Genomic DNA, 22,200 nt, shown 5'->3' with positions numbered 1-22,200 from the left:
CAAGAACTTTGTGAGCGTTGTCTTGAATTTAGTGGAAATTTGTTGAGATTTTGTGAGATGGTTCTGGAATTTGGTGGGATATTGAGGAAATTCAGTGAATTTTGAGAGATTTTTCTTGAATTTTGTGGAAATTGTTGGAGATTTTGTGGGATGCTGCAGGAATGCGGTTGGGTTTTGAGAAGATTTAGGGAATTGTGTGGGGCTTGTACAGGATTTTGTGCGATTTCTTTTGAATTTTATGGGATTTCTCTTGAATTTTGTGGGATGTTTGTGGGATGTTTGTGGGATGTTTGTTGGATGTTTGTGGTATTTGGAGGAGACTTGAAGAATTTTGCAGGATTTTTCTTGAATTTTGTGGAAATTTCCGGAGATTTTGTGAGATGTTGCAGGAATTTGTTTGGGTTCTGAGAAGATGGAAGGAATTTTGTTGGATTTTTGTGGAATTTTGAGGATTTCTCTTGAATTTTGTGGGATTTGGAGGAGACTTGAAGAATTTTGCGGGATTTTTCTTGAATTTTGTGGAAATTGGTGGAGATTTTGTGAGATGTCTGTGGAATTTTGTAATGTTTTGAGCAGATTTAGGGAATTTTGTGGCATTTTTCTGGAATTTTGGGGGGTTTTTCCAGAATGTTTGGTGATATTGAGGAGATTTTGTGGGATGTTTCTGGAATTTTGGGGGATTTTTCTGGAATTTTGAGGGGCTTTCAAGAACTTTGTGAGAGTTTTTTTTAATTTTTTGGAAATTTGTTGAGATTTTGTGAGATGGTTCTGGAGTTTGGTGGGATATTGAGGAAATTCAGTGAATTTTGAGGGATTTTTCTTGAATTTTGTGGAAATTGTTGGAGATTTTGTGGGATATTGCAGGAATGTGGTTGGGTTCTGAGAAGATTTAGGGAATTGTGTGGGGCTTGTACAGAATTTGGTGGGATTTCTCTTGAATTTTGTGGGATTTCTATTGAATTTTATGGGATGTTTGTGGGATGTTTGTGAGATGTTTGTAGGATGTTTGTGGTATTTGGAGGAGACTTGAAGAATTTTGCGGGATTTTTCTTGAAATGTTTGGAAATTGGTGGAGATTTTGTGAGATGTTGCAGGAATTTGGTTGGGTTTTGAGAAGATGGAAGGAATTTTGTTGGATTTTTGTGGAATTTTGAGGATTTCTCTTGAATTTTGTGGGATTTGGAGGAGACTTGAAGAATTTGGAGGGAATTTTCTTAGATTTTGTGGAAATTTGTTGAGATTTTGTGAGATGGTTCTGGAATTTGGTGGGATTTTTGTGGGATTTGGAGGATTTGTCTTGAATTTTGTGGGATTTGGAGGAGACTTGAAGAATTTGGAGGGAATTTTCTTGAATTTTTTGGATATTCGTGGAGATTTTGTGAGATGCTGCAGGAATGTGGTTGGGTTTTGAGAAGATTTAGGGATTTTTGTGGGATTTTCGTGGAATTTTCAGCAGCTTTCAAGTATTTTGTGAGAGTCTTCTTGAATTTTGTGGAAATTTCCGGAGATTTTGTGAGATGTTGCAGGAATTTTGTGGGATTTTTGTGGAATTTTGAGGAATTCTCTTGAATTTTGTGGGATTTGGAGGAGACTTGAAGAAGTTGGAGGGATTTTTCCTAAATGTTGTGGAACTTGGTGGAGATTTTGTGAGATGTTTCAGGAATTTGTTTGGATTTTGAGAAGATGTAGGGAATTTTGTGGCATTTTCGTGGAATTTTGAGGATTTCTCTTGAATTTTGTGGGATTTGGAGGAGACTAGAAGAATTTGGAGGGAATTTTCTTAGATTTTGTGGAAATTTGTTGAGATTTTGTGAGATGGTTCTGGAATTTGGTGGGATATTGAGGAAATTCAGTGAATTTGGAGGGATTTTTCTTGAATTTTTGGAAATTGTTGGAGATTTTGTGGGATGTTGCAGGAATTTGGTAGGGTTTTGAGAAGGTTTAGGGAATTTTGTGGCATTTTTCTGCAATTTTGTGAGGCTTTTCCAGAATTTTTAGTGATATTGAGGTGATCTGGTGGGATGTTTCTGGAATTTTGTGGGATTTTTCTGGGATTTGTACAAGACTTGAAGAATTTGGAGGGATTTTTCTTGAATTTTGTGGAAATTGCTGGAGATTTTGTGGGATGTTGCAGGAATGTGGTTGGGTTTTGAGAAGATGTAGGGAATTTTGTGGCATTTTTCTGGAATTTTGAGGGGCTTTCAAGAACTTTGTGAGAGTTTTCTTGAATTCAGTGGCAATTTGTTGAGATTTTGTGAGATGGTTCTGGAATTTGGTGGGACTTTTGTGGGATTTTGAGGATTTGTCTTGAATTTTGTGGGATTTGGAGGAGACTTGAAGAATTTGGAGGGAATTTTCTTGAATTTTTTGGATATTGGTGGAGATTTTGTGAGATGCTGCAGGAATGTGGTTGGGTTTTGAGAAGATTTAGGGATTTTTGTGGGATATTGGTGGAATTTTCAGCAGCTTTCAAGTATTTTGTGAGAGTCTTCTTGAATTTTGTGGAAATTTCCGGAGATTTTGTGAGATGGTTCTGCAATTTTGTGGGATTTTTGTGGGATTTGGAGGAGACGAATAATTTTTAGGTATTTTTCCTACATGTTTTGGAAATTGGTGGAGATTTTGTGAGATGTTGCAGGAATTTGGTTGGGTTTTGAGAATATTTATGGAATTTTGTGGGATTTTTGTGGAATTTTGTGGGATTTCTCTTGAATTTTGTGGGATTTGGAGGAGACTTGAAGAATTTGGAGGGAATTTTCTTGAATTTTTTGGATATTGGTGGAGATTTTGTGAGATGCTGCAGGAATGTGGTTGGGTTTTGAGAAGATTTAGGGATTTTTGTGGGATTTTCGTGGAATTTTCAGCAGCTTTCAAGTATTTTGTGAGAGTCTTCTTGAATTTTGTGGAAATTTCCGGAGATTTTGTGAGATGTTGCAGGAATTTTGTGGGATTTTTGTGGATATTTGAGTAATTCTCTTGAATTTTGTGGGATTTGGAGGAGACTTGAAGAAGTTGGAGGGATTTTTCCTAAATGTTGTGGAAATTGCTGGAGATTTTGTGAGATGTTTCAGGAATTTGTTTGGATTTTGAGAAGATGTAGGGAATTTTGTTGGATTTTTGTGGAATTTTGAGGATTTCTCTTGAATTTTGTGGGATTTGGAGGAGACTTGAAGAATTTGGAGGGAATTTTCTTAGATTTTGTGGAAATTTGTTGAGATTTTTTGAGATGGTTCTGGAATTTGGTGGGATATTGAGGAAATTCAGTGAATTTGGAGGGAATTTTCTTGAATTTTGTGGAAATTTCCAGAGATTTTGTGGGATGTTGCAGGAATGTGGTTGGGTTTTGAGAAGATGTAGGGAATTTTGTGGCATTTTTCTGGAATTTTGAGGGGCTTTCAAGAACTTTGTGAGAGTTTTCTTGAATTTAGTGAAAATTTGTTGAGATTTTGTGAGATGGTTCTGGAATTTGGTGGGATTTTTGTGGGATTTGGAGGATTTGTCTTGAATTTTTTGGGATTTGGAGGAGACTTGAAGAATTTGGAGGGAATTTTCTTGAATTTTTTGGATATTGGTGGAGATTTTGTGAGATGCTGCAGGAATGTGGTTGGGTTTTGAGAAGATTTAGGGATTTTTGTGGGATATTGGTGGAATTTTCAGCAGCTTTCAAGTATTTTGTGAGAGTCTTCTTGAATTTTGTGGAAATTTCCGGAGATTTTGTGAGATGGTTCTGCAATTTTGTGGGATTTTTGTGGGATTTGGAGGAGACGAATAATTTTTAGGTATTTTTCCTACATGTTGTGGAAATTGGTGGAGATTTTGTGAGATGTTGCAGGAATTTGGTTGGGTTTTGAGAAGATTTATGGAATTTTGTGGGATTTTTGTGGAATTTTGAGGGATTTCTCTTGAATTTTGTGGGATTTGGAGGAGACTTGAAGAATTTGGAGGGAATTTTCTTGAATTTTTTGGATATTGGTGGAGATTTTGTGAGATGCTGCAGGAATTTGTTTGGGTTTTGAGAAGATTTAGGGATTTTTGTGGCACTTCCCAGGAATTTTGTAGGATTTTTCTGGAATTCTGTGGGATTCTGAACAGAGTTGAAGAATTTTGAGGAATTTTTCTTAGATTTTTTGGATACTTGTGGTGGTTTTGTGTGATTTTTGTGGAATTTTGTGGGATATTGAGGCGATTTAGGGATCTTGAGGGATTTTTCATGTATTTTGTGGGAATTTGTGGAGATTTGGTGGGATTTTTTCCAGAATTTGGTCATGTTTTGAGAAGATTTAGGGAATTTTGTGTGATTTTGTGGGATCCAACGGATGTTTTGTGGGATGTTCCTGTGAATTGGTATGGTTTTGAGAAGATTTAGGGAATTTTGTGGGACTTCTCTGGAATTTTGTACGGTTTTTCAAGGACTTTTTGGGATTCTGAATGGACTTGAAGAATTTTGAGGAATTTTTCTTAGATTGTGTGGAAACTTGTGGTGGTTTTGTGTGATTTTTTTGGAATTTTGTGGGATATTGAGGAGATTTAGGGAATTTTGTGACATGTTCCTGGAATTTGGTGTGGTTTTAAGGGGATTTAGGGAATTTTCTGGGATTTTTCTTGAATTGTATGGAAACTTGTGTAGATTTTGCGGGGTGTTTCTGGAAGTTTTCAAGGTTTTGAGAAGATTTTAGGATTTTTGTGGGATTTTTCAGGATTTTTGTGGATTTGTCTGGAATTCTGTGGGATTCTGAACAGACTTGAAGAATTTTGAGGATTTTTTTTTAGATTTTGTGGGTATTTGTGGAGATTCTGTGGGATTTTTGTGGAATTTGGTGGGCCTTTTCAAGGACTTTGTGTGGTTTTGAGGAGAGTTGAAGTATTTTGAGGAATTTTTCTTAGATTTTGTGGAAACTTGTGGAGGTTTAGTGTGATTTTTGTGGAATTTTGTGGGATATTGAAGCGATTTAGGGATCTTGAGGGATTTTTCATGTATTTTGTGGGAATTTGTGGAGATTTGGTGGGATATTTTTCTAGAATTTGGTCATGTTTTGAGAAGATTTAGGGAATTTTGTGGGATGTTCTGGGAATTGGTGGAGATTTTGTGACGCATTCTTATCATTCCATTGGTGATTGTGTTGACTGTCCAGATACGTTTTAGGGATGATCCATGGCTGTCGTCTTCCCAACAGGGTAATCTTCTTTCACAGTAAATGTTTTAGATTTAAATGTAGCTTTCGAAATGGCACAAGTCTGCCGCCACTCACATTATGGTCCAAGCACAACTTCCTTTCCAGGGTTTTGTGTGGCTCAGAAGCCATCTATGCTTGTTGCTGAATTGATAAGAGCTTTGTAACAGTAAAATATTTTACCCAGCCACTACTTCCACCACAAAAAACCAACCAAACAAAAAGAATAGACATCTTGACTTGTTGTGTAGGTCATGATGCAGAAAATTGGTCAAAGATTATTTCGGGGGGGATAAAAAGGGTGTTGTGCTGCTTATGGTAATTTAAAAAACTTACGGACTTCAGTGCTAAAAATTAGAATCTAGGCCTTTGAGGAGATTTATTTGTTCTTGCAATTTTCCTTGTTGAATGGAGTTGACTAAGATATTTGAGATGTTTTTTCACTGTATTGCATCAAAGCAATTGAAATAAGCATCTGAAATGTAGTTTTTATGTCTGAACAGACCAGCCTTTTCAAATACTGGCTTCAAAATCCTGACCTGAAAGAATGTGCTTCAGACAAAACCAACCAAGATGAGCTTAACGCTTGGATGCTAGGAAAAAACCCCTCAACTAAACAAATCTCTAATCACTTTTTTTAACATGAAAAATAAAACTTGGTTGAAGATTCTGTTACTTAAAGTAGGTGATAGTGTTCAGTAGTGTGAAATCTGACCTTCAATTTTTCATGTCCTTTTCTCTTTTTTTCTGCTATGAAAACCCCTCTAAGTCACACATGTTCATTTGTTACATCATTGATACTTGTGGTACCTACTGCATTAGTTACTGCATACTAGAATATGATTTGTGGTTTATAGAATCTTTGCCCAGTCCTCAGGAGGTCTCCTGGCAGATCTCTTGTGCCCTCTTGCAAGACATTTATACTATTCCTAGAAGCCCAGGACAAATTCCACTTACACTGTTCTTAATTGGATTAATAGATGTTGATTAAGGAAGGAACAACCTAGATAAATTATATTGGGGAAAAATACAGTCTTGGAAGGATTCTTAAAGGTTGCATTGCATTCTGCTTAAGTTGATGGGGCAAGGTTAGATTTGATTTTCATTCAGGTGTTGACTCTGGTTCATGGAAGGGTCACCAGTCTAAATATCACATGGTCTGTCAGCAATGACTTCAGCTGTTGTGTACATTTGTCTTTGTTTATTCAACCCTAAAATATCTAAATCCTCTGAGAAATTGAAGAATGTTATCACATGACTGAGTTTCTTGTCAAACTGAAACACAGAAAAGCTTTACATTTAAGATAAATGGGTCTCAGGTTCTGACAGAGGAAGTGGTTTTAAATGATAATGCACATCCATGAAATAGGCAGCAGTGTATCATTAGGTTTAGAGTAGTTACTTAAGTCCACTACAAATAAGATTGTTTTAAAAGGGAAGATTAAACCTGAGCCACATCCTCTGTGGGAAGGTGTGTATGTATGTGTATATATATATATATATATATATATATATATATATACACACACCTTCAAAGGAATATATATATCCTCCCTTTGAAAGAGAGTACCGTGAATTTAGGGTTCCAACTAGTCTCTAACAGTTGTGGTGGTTTTGTTTTACTGTTTGCTGGTTTGGTTTTTTGGAGGGGTTGTTTGTTTCTAAATGGTTATGCATTGTTGCAGGGTATTTTCCTAGGAATTTAAAGAACACGTGGATGTTCAGTTTGTACAAATAACCAGTGGTGGTTTGCAGTGACCCATTTTGGAAATACATTGCTTTTGGCATCTCCTAGCTTAGGGAAGACAAATGCATAGGAACTATTTCTGTAGTATTTATTCTGAAACATGTAATCAGCTGATGCAACCAAATTTGAACAAATGCTCAAGAAAAAGGAGTGATTATCTTACTTGTTATAAAACAAATTATACTATTTTAAGAACTTTAAGTCTGATTTCAAAGCAATGATATATAGTATAAGCCATAAACAAAAATAGGTTTCTACCTGTAAATCCCTGAAGCATTAACACATAAACTTTTTAATTAACAAGAATTTTGTAGTTCTTGGCATATAAATAGAATTAAAATCTCCATGCAAATGCTCTTTATGTTGCCTTGCCTCCGTGTTAATACCATACCAGTAATCACACAGGTGGAATGTAATGGTAATGTGAAGCTGAATAACACATACTGTGAAATGAAAGCAAGGGATGCTTCACTAATGCTGACTTTCATGTGCATGGTATGAACATATGGTTGAGTGTGGAAGAGAATGAAATAGCTGTTAGTGTTATGGTGGGATTTGTTTTCCATACTTAGGATAATCTACTGATCTCGCACTGGTTTTTTTATATCGCTAAAGGTTTGTAGAGAGAGAATCAAATCTGTGAAATCAACCTATGTGAGCTTGTGATCCTGGTGACACAGCCATTTCATATTGAGCTTGTTGCAGCTGCCACCAATCCTACTTATGAACAGAAATCTTCTGGAATCTTCACCTGATCATTTCACCTGATACCTGGTTTATGAAGACTGAGATACTGTTGAATGTCTTGCCGTGCTAACTCGGAAAAAAATGTACCGTGTATAGTATATTATGTCTAAAAGTAAAATTAAAGCTCTTAGTGAAGATGCTATTTTAATTTTCAGGTTCGCTGGATGATGTACTGGATTGTGTGTGCTCTTTATATAGTTACTGAAACGATAACTGACCTAACAGTCTCTTGGTAAGACCCTGCTTTTTATGAACTGTAGAGGAAACTATATTTGTTTCTGATGTTTTTGGAGTTGTATTGATTTATTTTATATAAAGAAGTCACGTTAATTTAATAGCCCATTTTACAGGAAAAGATCTTGGTGCATAGATGAACAGCATCTGCTTTCAAATTTGCTATACACTGTTACTTGAAGTAGGGATTATAACATTTCTAGCTCCACTGTAGAAACTGAATACGAGAATGAAACTCTTATAAGGATGGCCTAGAATTTCTCTGTGTAGGAATATATAATGAAAAACAAGCATATTAACTGTTTTGATTGCTTAAATGACAGTCCATAAATCCGTAACTCATTTAATTTCTGTCTGATGTAACTTCTTGTATTTGAAGAATCCTAAATGCTAATATAATTGTGTTTTTTTAATAGATCTCTTTATAAAGATTAGTTACTGTGCATTTTCTACTGCAGTTGTTAATTTTGTGCAACCTTTAACTTGTCTGTAGGTTTCCACTGTACTATGAATTGAAGATAGCTTTTGTTACTTGGCTCCTTTCCCCATATACTAGAGGGACAAGTTTAATCTACAGAAAATTCCTCCACCCACTGCTTTCTTCTAAAGAAAGGGTAAGAAATAACTTCTCAGATTTTTAATGCCTAATATGGAAACAACATGTGCTGAAATAAAAGCTGTTGCTAGATACAGTATAAGAGCAGAGCAGCTTGTTACTGTATTGCCAGGCAGCATGAATTTGGACTAGCGGAAGCAAGTGCACATGATTGTCCATGTCTATGCTTTTGTTTAACTTGCCTGAGCAGACCAGGTCCTGCTTCCTATTAACATGAGAGTTTCGTGTGCCCTGCTCTACTTGATGCACTCTGAGGAGCCCAGTTAAGTGGAAGTGATGCAGTTTAACTTTCTACTGCAAGCATGTGAATGTATGAACACAGCTTTACTAAAAGCTGTTAATGTTAACATTTTTTTCTAGCATAAATGAGGAATAACACTCCTCAGGATGATTGACATCAATGACTTTTTTTGGTTCGCAAACTGACAAGAGGAGAGACTTGTTTAAAGGGTAAACCAGTCTGCAGCAGTAAATACCCAAACATAAAAATAGCCAGAAGATGGTTTGCTTTAATCAAAGTATGACAGGGACACAGCTCTGCTTAGCTCTTTTTCAGCATCCTGTTTGGATGAGGGGAAAGAGCAATTAGCAAAGGTCTGAAGACAAGCACTGAGAAACCTCACACTACAGAAAAGAGCATTCCTGAAGGTCAGTGCTAGGCTTGGCCTTTATTAGGTAAAGCAGGTAGTAAGATTGTCACTGATAGGAACAGAGCAAGTATCTTGACATTCTGAATGTTGTGCAATAAACAACTTGCAACTTTGTGAGCTAGAGGGATACTTCCCTGTACTCTCCAAACTATTGGGAAGTACCTTGCAGTCTTTATCTTCAACTCCAGGCATTTACCAGAGCTGGAGATAAATGTCGTAACTGTTTTGTCCTTGGTACTTAACTATTTCAAAGCTGTGGGTTTGGAAGTTCTTTGCAAGTTGACTCTACCTTTCTAGGGAGCTGACTGAGTTCTTCATGTAAGATGATGTTATTTCTTGAAATGCATGATATTTCTTGAAGAACTTCTGTCCAACAAGTTAAGCTTACACTCTCTAAGGAACATTTTGCAACGTTTCTGAGCTGTACTGAAGTGATGTACTTTATCTTCTTGTTTGACCACATATAATAATTTTTTTAATGAGAGAGTTGTAATGAATAAAACACCTGTATACAAAGATATATCCCATTAAATATTTTCTTAAATATTTTTCTGTCTTCCTTTACTGATGGGAAAATAATACTGTGGGGTAACTTTGCTCTCTTATGAACAGCCCTCTAAAATTTAAATACGTTTTTCTTTTAGGAGATTGATGAGTACATTGTCCAAGCCAAAGAAAGAGGCTATGAGGCCATGGTGAATTTTGGAAGGCAGGAGTTGAATTTGGCAGCAACTGCTGCAGTGACAGCAGCTGTAAAGGTAAGTTTCTGCTTGCATTAATTGCTTTTGAGCTTGATATCAGTGTCATTGCACTGGGGATTTACCACTCTTATATAAAAAAGATAAATTCTGCAAGTGTATTGAAATCCTGGGACACAATTCAAGGCTTGCAGCCCTCTTCTCATAGTACGTTTGTTGTTTTTTTGTTTAAGATGGCTTGCAGTTATTTCTTGGATTATGAGGATCAATTTACTCTAAATTCAAAAGTTACCATTCAGTTTTCTGTGCAGGCTTTTAACATAGATGTCCATTGTTTCTTTTCTGTCTGTGTTGTGCTTTCTTACTGGTAAACAAACTTTTTAAAGGACTTCTGGCTTTTCTGCTGTTTTTCTCCAATCATCCTGAGGTAATGCCACATAATGAATTTAGGCATGAAGGACTACTACCATCGATAAAAATTATCTTGACACAATTAACCTGTTTGCAACTTGAGTGAATTATTAAATTATTATGCTAAGCATAAGCCTGCCTATTGGTGTTTAGAATACATTTTCTTTGCCATGGATTTGCCATTAAATTATGAAGTAATCTGTCATTTTTTCTAGATTACCTTCCCGCAAAAATTCACTACCTTTAATATTTCAGACGGCTCTGGGTCTAGAAAGACAAAATACAGGCTAATATGTAAGATTGTAACCAATTTGTGCACCACTGAAGGGAATATACTTCAGACCATGTGTATCCTACCTAATAGTAATTCAAACCAAAACACACACACACACACACACGCACACACACAAAAAAAAAGAAAAAAAGAAAAAATAAAAGGTATAGAGAGAAAAAGTTGTATGTCCAAGTGAAATCACAGGTTTAAGGCAATCATGATTAATTTCTTCCTGGGAATAAATGGAACCATTGTGCTCATAGTAACAGCACTGAAAACCTGAACACTGTCTGTAGATAACAGAAAACAACGAAGAGATCCCTGCCTGTCAAAGTCGAGTATGTACAGCTGGCATTAACTTAAATGTCTGGGCTTCTATGTGAACTTTCTGCATTAGAAATAAAAGACATTCCTAAAAACTACACTTTTACGTGCTACCTCAAAAAGCTTTGGAAAAGTAGTCGTGTATATCTTGTTTGCTCATTTTCTCTGTTCTTAAAGATGCATGTGGCTGGTATAGCATTGTAACTTTTTGTTTTAAAATATGGTCATAATGAGCCTAAAATACTGAGAAAGTGATTGCATTTGATCACTGTGGGTTTCTTCTTCATTATTCAAATTCTTAATAATGCCTTAAGACATGAAATAATTTTGAATGCAATAGAATGCACCACCAAAGGAATTAAAGTATCCAGAGTGAAAATAGGTTATTTAAACGAGCCAAGGAAACCCAACAAACAAACACCCAAAGTGCTCTATGGGGAAATCAAGTTTAATTGCTAAATGCTAAAATTCAAGTTCTTTGCATTACAAATTTATTACAAGAAGCGCCTGTAAGGATTCCTAGGATTTGTGTGTGTTCTTCATGTTTGGCTATGGTTGGATATTTCTGTGGTAACTTTTAGGGTGTAACTGAAGTACTGTAAAATAAATAACACCAATATCTCCTCAATCTTTTCTGAAATAATGAATAACTTTTTCTGAAATGTCTATGTTTAGACTTCATTGCTATTCAGCTGTGACTCGCAAGATGCCTGCTCTTTTTGTTAAAACTTGTTAAACACGCTCATGAATATTTGTACAGAATTAGTTCAGTGCAGATCAGATGCTTGCGAAAAAAAACCACCACAATACCAAGACCTAAAATAGGCACGATTTTTAAACAGATGAAAGAGAAGACTCACTGAAAAAAAAATAAATAAAATCTTTATTTTGGCATGTTAAGCCTCTTATGTTTGTCATTCCAAAATGCTGAGCATGCCTGCTTCATGCAAGCAAATGGACACAATGCATGCGTTCTTGATTTTGTTCCCTGTTTTTCAAGAGTTAACTGCTGCCTCTAGCAGGTGAAATTATTATCCCTTCACCAAGAGCTGGTGGAGCATGCTATATGATTTCAGGAATTGAATTGAAGTAGTGGGATCAGGACACACTTTCACCACTATTCTTTTTTTTTTTTTTTTTTAAATAGAGCACACATACTTATTCTGACATAGCAGATCTCAAATTAGGAGAGGGGGAGAGGCTAAACATGTGCAAGATTAAACCTATGTCAAAAGACACTAAAGTGTCCAAGAAAACTGCTTATAGTGACTTTAGGAGGGTGTTAAAAATGGCTTGGAAACTTACTGAAATATTTTGAATATCAAATGTGGAAGAGAGTGATTTTCTTCAAGGGTTGTCAAAGGAATAGGGGATTACCATTAAAAGGTAATGCTGGCTCTGTTAGGGAGGTTGGAGCAGCCAGCCAGGTGAGTCTACTGAAATTTGACATAGATTTAAACCCTCTCCCCTATAGTTAAATTTAAATGTATTTGGCAAGAGTATTGACTTATAGCTTACATTCTCATACTGTATTTTTAGCTGGTACTAGTTAGCCACTGGTCATATAAAATGTAGTGTTTCAAAACCTACTAAATACATGAGCAAAATAGTGTTAAATAAGCATGTCAGAAAACAAATCTTTGTGAAATCCTGATTTCAGGAAATTTAGAGATGATAGTCTGTGCTGAATTTGTATATAAGGAAATTTTTATTAGTTAAGGAATCAAAAACAAGATACCTCAATAGCTCAGTTGTTTATGGATTTGGGGGAATTATATTCACAGCGCTTAGGTTCCAGTGCTACATCTCATACTTGGATACATCTCATACTCCTCTGTTTTTCAGGTCTTCTGAGATGATGGTTACCTCTGTGTTTCAATTTCTGCCAACCCATGCATTCAGATTTCTTGAGCTACTAGTGAAATCTGGTGTCTTTATCATTATGAGCAGGGGGACTGCTAATTAAGCTGTGAAATACTCGGGGGGTATTTCACAGCTTATGGGGTTACACAAATAGTGTTAATTTGTAAAGTGTTATTGGTGATGATAATATGTTTTGAGGGCTGTGTTTTCTGAATGTGTTCTAGTCATCCTGAATCTGCTGCCCTTTTGCTAATTGACTGTTATTCTCCTGGCCTTGCTCACACTTCCCCTTGTTCTCACTCAGGACATGGCAGAGGAAGGAGGTATCTTGCAGCCAGCTGTGGCACACAGCCAGTATCACTATGGGGAGCAGTACTGCTTTCATCCTCCTCCCTGCTGGGACAGCCTGTCATGCTGCAGAGGTTATTCACGGGACAGGAGTCCCTCTCCACGTTGAGAGGGAACAGAAGTCATTCCCTGTCAGCTTGGATTGGATCAGGGAGAGAAGAGCTGAGAATGTGGGTACTGCATGCTGTAGAGTCCATTGAGAACTCGTCCAAGGGAGGCAGGCAGCTTCTGTCAGTGATCCCGGCCAGTGGGGGGTGCAAGTCCAATTTAAAGAACAAAGAGTCCCTGAGGCAGACAAAGTGGTGTTTGTTTACTTCCCTGGGTTAAGCATACAGACTGTAAAAGCACATGCTCAATAACAGAATAGAAAATGTAATTTCATTTATGAGGGTCAGCTGATGAGACTGCATACTAATAACATACCAGAGGCTGAGTAGACTTGAAAGGAGACCCTTAAATAGGCTTTATTTATTTTTAAAAATTGATTTAAAAACATATTATGACTTTAATTGGTCACATTGGTCACTGTTAATGAATGTGGACTCCAAAAAATGGTTAGTATGTTTTAGGAAATGCTATTGAATAATGAAGAAAAATCATTCTCAAAGACTTGCATTTTCTTTAAGACAACACACAGACTTCACAGTTCATCCCTCTTCAGTGTTTGCATACATAGAAATTTCAGTGCTAAGTTGTGTGATTTTTTTAAAATTTTTTTTTTCTTCCCCTGGCATTGTAAATATATGTGTCTCAATCTTTTATGCTGTAATTTAGTCACCAGCCTCTGGCCTGAGTGCAACCTAATGTATACATACCTTCCTTACTGGCAGGAACTGTCAGTATAACTGGCCACCAGTGGTAACTGCTCTGCCATCTTCTCCTGAGCAGCATCTTGGAGTGTGTATATCTGCGGAGAGCTGGCAGCTTCTGCCATATCCATGGCATGGGAGTGGAAGCAGGAGGTCCTCTTCTGCTCCACCTACAACTGAATTTCAGTTTTTAGGGCAAACATGTTGCTTTCAAGCTGTAACTCTGACCTTTCAAACAAAATATCAAAGCTCTTAAAGCATTATTTTAAATGTCAATGTTACTCTCACATTTCCTGCAGTGGAGAACATTTAATCACACATTTCCTGCAGTAGGAAAGAATTTAATATTTTTCAGCCAGACTTTTATCCTAAGCTGATAGTAATCCAGATCTTCACAGAACGCTTTGCTTCAGCAGAAAGCAATTAACAGCTGCTTTTGAGCGTGGGGGTGGAAGAATCTTAAGTCTTACATGCAGTGTAAGCACAGTGCTATGTACACTCCCACAGAACACCTTGAATTTGTCCTTCAGTCTATGCAGTGGAGTTAAAGTAGATATCAATCTTGATTTGGCTAGACTGGATGTTCCCAGGGGTGGGATAGAGACTGGAGGCACTGTAGGGAGTATCTATATAGGGTTAGTATGTGTGATGGGGACTGTCCGGTTGTTGTGCAACTCCCACTCCTACTGTGACTCTCAGGCATGTGTACTGCATCTTTATTTGTATACATATCCTTTCAAACTTCTCAATGCTTTCTGTGTGTAACTGTGTGTAACTTGAGTAAAACTTTCCATCTTGGCAAGTAGTTCTGAAACGAAGGGCCCATTTACGTCCTCTCTGAGGCGCCACAGGAGCTCCAGCTCAACCATGCAGTTTGGTTAAGGGCACAATGTTATTTTATGGCACATCCTTGACTTTTTTTTTCCCTTTGAAAAACAAAATTCTGTATCCAAAAGCTTCACTGGAAAATAGGGTTGAATGTTCCTAGCTTGGATCTAGTCCTTTATCTACAGTGGAATAAGAACTACAGGCTTGTAATGTGAATTCTTAGTATTTTAGTTGTTATGTTTAGTTGCTATACAATTTCCAAATGTCTTTTTGTAGTATATCACATGATGAATGAACTTTCTGGGCAACTAAACAAGTGTCTTTCTATACTTCTGCTGCTGGCCAAAACCAGCTTCTGTCACTATTTTAAGTAGACTCTTCACATTTGGTGAGTGGAATTGTGCTGAATTTGTATGGATTCTGCTGTGAACCAACTAGGCCCATTTTACATATTCACCAGCATTCAGTGACTGAGACTTAAGTCCTCTTCAAGCATTGGACATGGACTGATGAACAGTCTTTATGCTATAGCAGAGTAATGTATATACTGTAAGCTGTTACTTGTCAAAAGAAGCAGTTCTTTCTCCAGTCCTCTTCTCCATGTCCTAGCAGCTGGTAAAGTATAGCTGGTTTCTGATGTATTTTACTTGAAATGCTTTTCAGTACAAGAAGTGGAGTAGTGGAAGGGCAGGATTTTTTCTGCCTTAGGAGGAACCTTAGGAGACCTGTCTTAAGCCATTTTGGGGAAATCAATTTGACTTCATAATTTCTATAACCTTTAATACAGACACTGTACAGCATTCATAGGGCATTTTTAACTCAAAGGCAAGCTGTACTTAAGTTTTTGAGAACTGAGTAATCATACAAGTTTGTAGAAAGAGAGAGAAAAGTTAAGGCTCCTACTTCTCTCACAAGAAACCTTTTCTTTGTTATTGTTTGGTGACAATGTATGAATGGTGGAGTAAGAATTATAATAGGTTTCTTGTGCTTAAATAGCACTCTGTTCACTATGTTAATTTTATATACTGTACTAATAGCTAGTCATTAGAAAATTAAAATTAGGTTTCAGCCACTTTTCCCTCCTGCCCTTTGGTACCCAAGCAAACTCAAATAGCTTTCATTCAATTGTCTCTTCACTTTACATGGCTATTCTTAGCATGGAATAATTCAGTATGCTGGTCTACCAATGGCAAACAGTTGTTGTCATAAGTGCGGGAACAAACGGCTGTGGCCAGCAACACCAGAATTGCCTTCTGCTGGTGCTGTTGCAGAAAAAGTTGTATGGAATTGTACCCAGGTTTCTGCTCCTGCTAGCTAACATGCTGATCAAACAAAGAATTTTACATAAAATCTTCATTTGTAAGAATGAAATTAACTATTTTAACACTTGCTTGAAGTGGAATTCATGCACAGGCTTGTTAACCTTTCCCTAAAATGGTTATTTTTTGCCTTCTGCCAGAGAGGGAAGAATAAGGTGTTATTTTAACATGACTTTGAGTACTTTACTCGTGGTCATATTCTTTTAGTTGCTTGTGTAATAAATTAATCTTTAATGCTTTAGTAGTAACATCATCTAATGTAAGATGAAAGAGCTGCTGGATGACCTTTCTTTCCAACAGGGAAATTTCCATATGTTCCATACAGAAAAGAAGTGAAGACAATTGGAGAAGGAATACTTAATGTTCATATGTGATTAACTATTCTCCTGTGTAGCATTCGATTTTGCATTGGTATTATGTCAGTGAAGCTATACTAGTAAGAGAACTTGCTATCCTGTAGTCCAGAGTGGACCTCTTTGGTTTGTAGTTTCAAGTTTCTGTCAACTGGAGCTCCTTTTGTAGTGCTGCCAGTTTCTCAGTTATTTGAATTAATGTTACAGATTGTATTTTTAACATGTTTCTCCTTCACTTTATTCAGATTTGTGGAGGATAAAATATAAAATAGCAGAAGAAAACTATCTTCAACCATACTCTTTAAAATGCAGGTGTTACTGTCATGCTACCTTGAGCTGCTATGCTTGAAGTTAACATTTCTGATGTGTGTTTCTTTTAAACACTTGCCCTCGCCCACGTCTTTATTTGCTCTGATTAAAGGAGTGAAGTGCAGCATTTGTAATTAAGCTGCTAGCATGTGTAACTTTGTCATCTGCAAGCAATGTACAGTTAAGCATGGGTAAAAGTAATACCTAAATCAGATGTAAAGCAGCTGCATGTGTATGTTCAATGTATTTTGTTGTGCAGCAAGGAAGCATGGGCTTAAACATCTTAACCCAAGCTGAGCAGCAAAGTTAAACCTCTGCCTGGTTTCCAAAGATACTGTTGTTGTATTTCAGAGCCAAGGTGCAATAACTGAGAAACTGAGAAGTTTCAGTATGCATGATTTGACTGCTATACAAGGAGATGAGTCTGTTGGACAGAGACCTTATCAGACATTGCCAGAAGCTAAAAAGAAAACCAGAGCCTCTGCAAGTGAATCTTCAGGTATGTATCTTTTCTTTTCCCTGCCTAAAAGAACAATTCACCCAAAGCAAAAGTGGAAGAGCAGAAATGCATTTACCCTCTTTCTAAATGGAAAAGGCCTCAAAGAACTCCAGTAGACTTAAACAGAGTACACTCAAAGTAAATTATGGCAGTTCAATTCTTCCTGAATTACTTTCTTCTCTCATCCACTCCCAGTGTAATCACACTGTATTCATTACTCCTGTCATTGCCAATTGGCAACAAGAACTTATTACCAAAGTAAAACTTAATTGGAAGTCAAACGTTATATGATTAAGTAGTGTTTCTGTGACAAATGTAAAAGAAGTTAAACATGAAAACATATGGAAGCTCAGTAAATAAAAGAGAAAATTAATAGAAATTACTTCACCAGGTGTCCTGGGGTGACTTTATGATACTAGTATTCCCAATCTCCTGCTTTATAGATTAAGTTCTTCACCTTTAATATTAGCTTTGAGAGCCAGGGAAGTTAAAACTGCTGGAGGCTGATGGGAGTTTTTTCTCCGACCAATAACTAGCTATTTCTGAGAACTGACAGTGGTTTTGACCATTGAAAAGTGAGATCAACCTGTGAACACCTACTTTAAGACCTAAACCCGAGAATTTCTTGTTCTCTTTGGTTTCTGGCTTTTGAAGAAGTAACAGGTTCCGGCTCAGCCTCCTCCTCCACCACAGCAGGCCAGACAAGGTCGCGGAGGGGAGTGGCGGGGAGGTGAGCAGGCCCAGGCCGGATCAGGCCAGTTCCCCTGGCTCGGTTGCAGTTTCTGCCACTGCTGAGTTTTACCAGAGACTGCCAAGTAAGGAGAGGCCATCGCAGACATCTCTAGCCACCGCTCTGGCAGAGATAAGAGAACCACCTACCAGGCCTGGGCAAGATTTTAACCCTTTCATTACCCAGATGAGACTTGCAGATTAATCCTTTTTTCCAGAGAGAGAAAGTGATCAGCATGTAAAAGAGACCCTATAAACTATCAAAGATAGTGAAGAAAGGAATTAAGCCTCAGAGGAGGTAGAGAAAGAAGAAGATGCTTTAATAAGCTGAAATATTTTTCTGTTAAAGCTATGGAGATGGACAGTAGTGTTCTGAAAAAAACTTTAATTCATGACAGTATATTGGGAGGAATGGAGTGTTTCAAAGTGAGGATTTTGAGCAAATGGTGAAGTGGTTGTGGTACTGTGAGATGCTGGAACAGAGGGGGAGAAGTAATAGTTGAAGATTTGCAGCCTTTAAGAGGCAAAGAGAACACTTCTGTTTCCAGAGTAGCTCACAGAGACACATGAAGAGAACTTTTGCCTTTGAATAACTCAGCCTTAAAAATGACATCCCTAGACTCATTTGACGCATAACACACCTCAGAGTGATGTGAAGCGAGAGGAGAGAACCGATGGCAGAATTTCCAGGCAGCTGGCATCAGAGCTATAAAAGAAAGCTATAAAAGAAATAGTTTTCTTGTGAGAAACTCCATAGGTAGCAGAAGAAGACTTCTGTTTCTCTGCAAAGACTGATGAAAAGACTCTAGCAAGAATTGGGACTGTTTTAAACAAAAGAGTTCTTTTTGTCTCTATGTTGTCATGTGAACAAGGGAATGGTTGGGTAGTGAGCCAGAAAAGGGTTGTTCTGGAGGTTTTATTCTGGTTTCTTATTCTTGTAGTTTTTGTTAATAAACCTTCTTTATTCCTTTTAAGTTTTAAGCCTGTTTTGCTCTTGTTCTAGTCCACATCTCGCAGCAAGAAATAAGTAAGTTTTCTAGTGATTTTTTAGTTACTGCTTTAAAACCACAACACCAGGTTTGTAGTAATAGATCAAAATGTAAAATTGTATATGGTGATACGAATAATAAAGGCATCAAGTTGTCATAATAGACTGATGTCTATTAACACTCAGACGATGGTGTGTGGTGATCAATATATGGTCTTGTTGAAAGATAGTATTATTTCATTATTATGTTACATATACTGTTATTGTCATCATCACTTTGCCCTTGAGCTTGTGATGCTTGAAGGAAGGTTTTGCTGAAGGTCTGCTAACTACGTAATTTTTAAATAGCAAGACTGTGATGTATAGGAACTGCTGTTTCCCACAAAAGAAGTGGGTCTGGGCTATTTCTTTTCACCTAAGACTGTCATTCCTTCTCATCCCTCCATTTTGGGGATGGATAGCATTTGTGGGGTCCAAGGAATTTCATGAATAGTGTGCTAGCCCATTCTAAGGAATAGGTGACCAGCTGAAGGGACCTAATCTGAATTGGAGTTTCCAGAAGGTATCCTGTGCAGGGCAGAGTGAACTGGAGCCTCTGGCTAGAGAGAAAGCCAAGAATTCACAAAGAGCTGCACTAGAGATAATGTCACTGCAGCTGTTGTGCAGGATCTGTTCCTCAGTAAGAGAGCATTATTTACCTATCTGAAATAGCTTTAAAATGCTCTAATTTTTTAAAAAAAAATTCTTCAGTTTATACTATATAAATAATCACCGATTGTGAGATTCAATCTCAAATGTCAAAAAGCTTTCTTACAGCTAGTTGAACTTAATTAATCTTTTCTGGTCCTGGTCTCATCTAGCATACACCTCTCATGTTTTCTTTGAATTTTCTTCAGCATTAGGAACTTAAAAAAGATCAAAAGTACACATAGATTTAGGAACACTGTGTAGCAATATTCTCTTGTGCTGAGCTGGATCTTATTTTTTGTCTGGGCCAGGAGTTCTCTGCAAATTGATTTAAAAGGCCTAGCTGTAGGATGTGGATTGTAGGATGATGCTGAGCTGGCAGTGCTCTTGCTGTGAAAAAGGCAGATGGGATGCCGATGCATCAGGTATTACAAATGCAGATAAAAAAGTATTGGTGTCACTGCAAACACTGCTACTCTGAAACAGAGAAAGAGATGTGATTCAAATCTTCTGTGTTGAAAAAGATTAATTGAAACTGTACTAGAAGCAGAGACATGTTGCCTCTAAAATGGCAGAAGAGAATGACCGAATGTTTGTCTCAAGTAGCTGTGGAATGGATGATGTGATTCTAATTTCTAGGGAAAAAAATTGATGAAAAAAATTAGATAAGCCTAAATAAAATATTGGCTTAAGATAAAATGTACACAGGTCATTGATAAAATTTGGTTTAGAGTCTAAAAGGTGTTCCTGAGTGTTACCGCCAGTAGATTCTGGGATAAAAGGAGTGTTCAGTGGAGGAAGGAATCAGACTGGATTTGGTAGCTTTGCGATAGGTCTGTGGTGGAGATTCGGGGCTGTTGGACCCCAAGGAGCTTTCGGAGTGTATTTTTAAGCAGTTAGTGCCCTCTAGTGAGAGTCTTCGGTAATAATCTTGGTCCTGGTTTTGTAGTATGTTAACAACTCTTAACAGTACTTTGGTGTGTTACCGAAATGAAAGAAGCTTTGGTATTAAAAATGCAGGAGGATGAGTGTATGAAGAAAGATCCTATGAATGCAAGTCATCAAATGGTTTGTATTGGGAGGGATCTTTAAAGGCTTATTATAAGTGTAACCACCTTCTCATGTGGATTGTGTCCTAAAATCTTAGGTACTTCTTTAGATAATAACTCAAGTTTTTGCAGTTCAGTGTAAAGCAGAAGATGTCAGCAAACTTGTGATTTCAGTCTTGACAACTGAAGAAGCACTGCATTACATACATGTGGAACCAAGTGGCAGGATTAGAAGCACCAAACTCGTGGCAAAGTAGATGTTTCTGTTTTGAAATAAGCACATCATCTAAAAGCATAAATCACGATAAAAATCGCTGCTTTCTTAGAAGTCAAAAAGTTACAGCTACTATTTTTTAAATATTTTTTTTCTAAAGGTTAGAAAACCCCACTGGAAAAAAATCCTGGAGATGATAAAACAGATGAAGAGATGGAGGGGACACATTCGGAGGATGAAATGTTCGCTCCGAGAGGCCTTCGCAGAACTCAGAGTATGAAGTCTGTGAAAACTATTAAAGGCCGTAAAGAAGCAAGTATAATCCTGGTTAATTGAGTTTGTTCTTTCAGTGTATATTGGCATTATTCTTAGTGCAGAAATTTATTTTTATTTTTAATATTGGAGAAGTTGTCAACAATAACTGGGTTCCAGAATGCTAAATGGGGAAGAAAGCATGTGACAACAATATCTAAGTTTGGAGCTTTTGTAGTTTGATGTGTTTAGGGGAAATATATGTATGAAATTAATGAAGCAAGGAGCAAGGGAGAGGAGATGAAACAGACTCTGTATTTGAAATGCTAATTTTGGCACCACCAAGCCTAATTTCAGGAAGTGTTCGCCTTGAAAGGGGTATGGATAACAATAATATTATCTGTGTGTTGTGCACACTTAAACATCTGCTGTTTAATAGATAAAGAATATTCAGAATTTTTTAGTTGCCATAGACAAACAGCCTGACTCTTTGTGATCTACAAAGAGAAGATCCTACTTAGCATCCTAGTGCATGCATCACAAAATTTAAAGATACTCCAGTATAAATCTCTGTGAAGTCTCATAAAAGTTTTTGGGTCATTCCAGGAAAACAATTGATACTTACTCTTCTTGCCCAATTCTGTTGAAACTTTATCTTATTCAGTCATAGGTAGATTCTCTTAGTGAAACCGGGTGTCCAAAGCACATTGGAAGACATTTGCTAAATAGGATTAGTGGGGAGGTGAATCATATTTCCATTTCATGTGACTTAGTACTTCATTATAATTTTGTTTTCCCCTCAGATACGATACGGATCACTAAAATACAGAGTAAAGAAGAGACCCGTTGTATACTTTTACGTGTACTGCACAATTCCTGCAAGAGCAACTGCTGTACTATAGTAACTTGAATTCAAGTGTTAAAGATCTGTGTACAATGCCTAGAATGAGTCTGTATGAACAGATATGGTAGGACTTGGTTTTGTGAGCCCAAGTGATCAGATAAAGTACTACTCTGTTTTTCTATAATTGTGTCATGTTTAGATTTAAATCTGGACAAGTTACAGCATGGATTTCAGCAC

General features: G+C 37.1%; 1 pseudogene; it reads left to right on the top strand.

Annotated features, from left to right (window-relative positions):
* Positions 1-5,152: 5,152 nt before the first annotated feature.
* Positions 5,153-21,238, top strand: LOC147652046 (receptor expression-enhancing protein 3-like; annotated as a pseudogene).
* Positions 21,239-22,200: the final 962 nt, after the last annotated feature.

Source organism: Cyanistes caeruleus, chromosome 7, assembly GCF_971803275.1.
Source record: "Cyanistes caeruleus chromosome 7, bCyaCae1.hap1.1, whole genome shotgun sequence".
Taxonomy (NCBI): Eukaryota; Metazoa; Chordata; class Aves; order Passeriformes; family Paridae; genus Cyanistes; species Cyanistes caeruleus.
The sequence above is the reverse complement of the archived record's forward strand: the minus strand, read 5'-3'. Positions and strand labels throughout refer to the sequence as shown.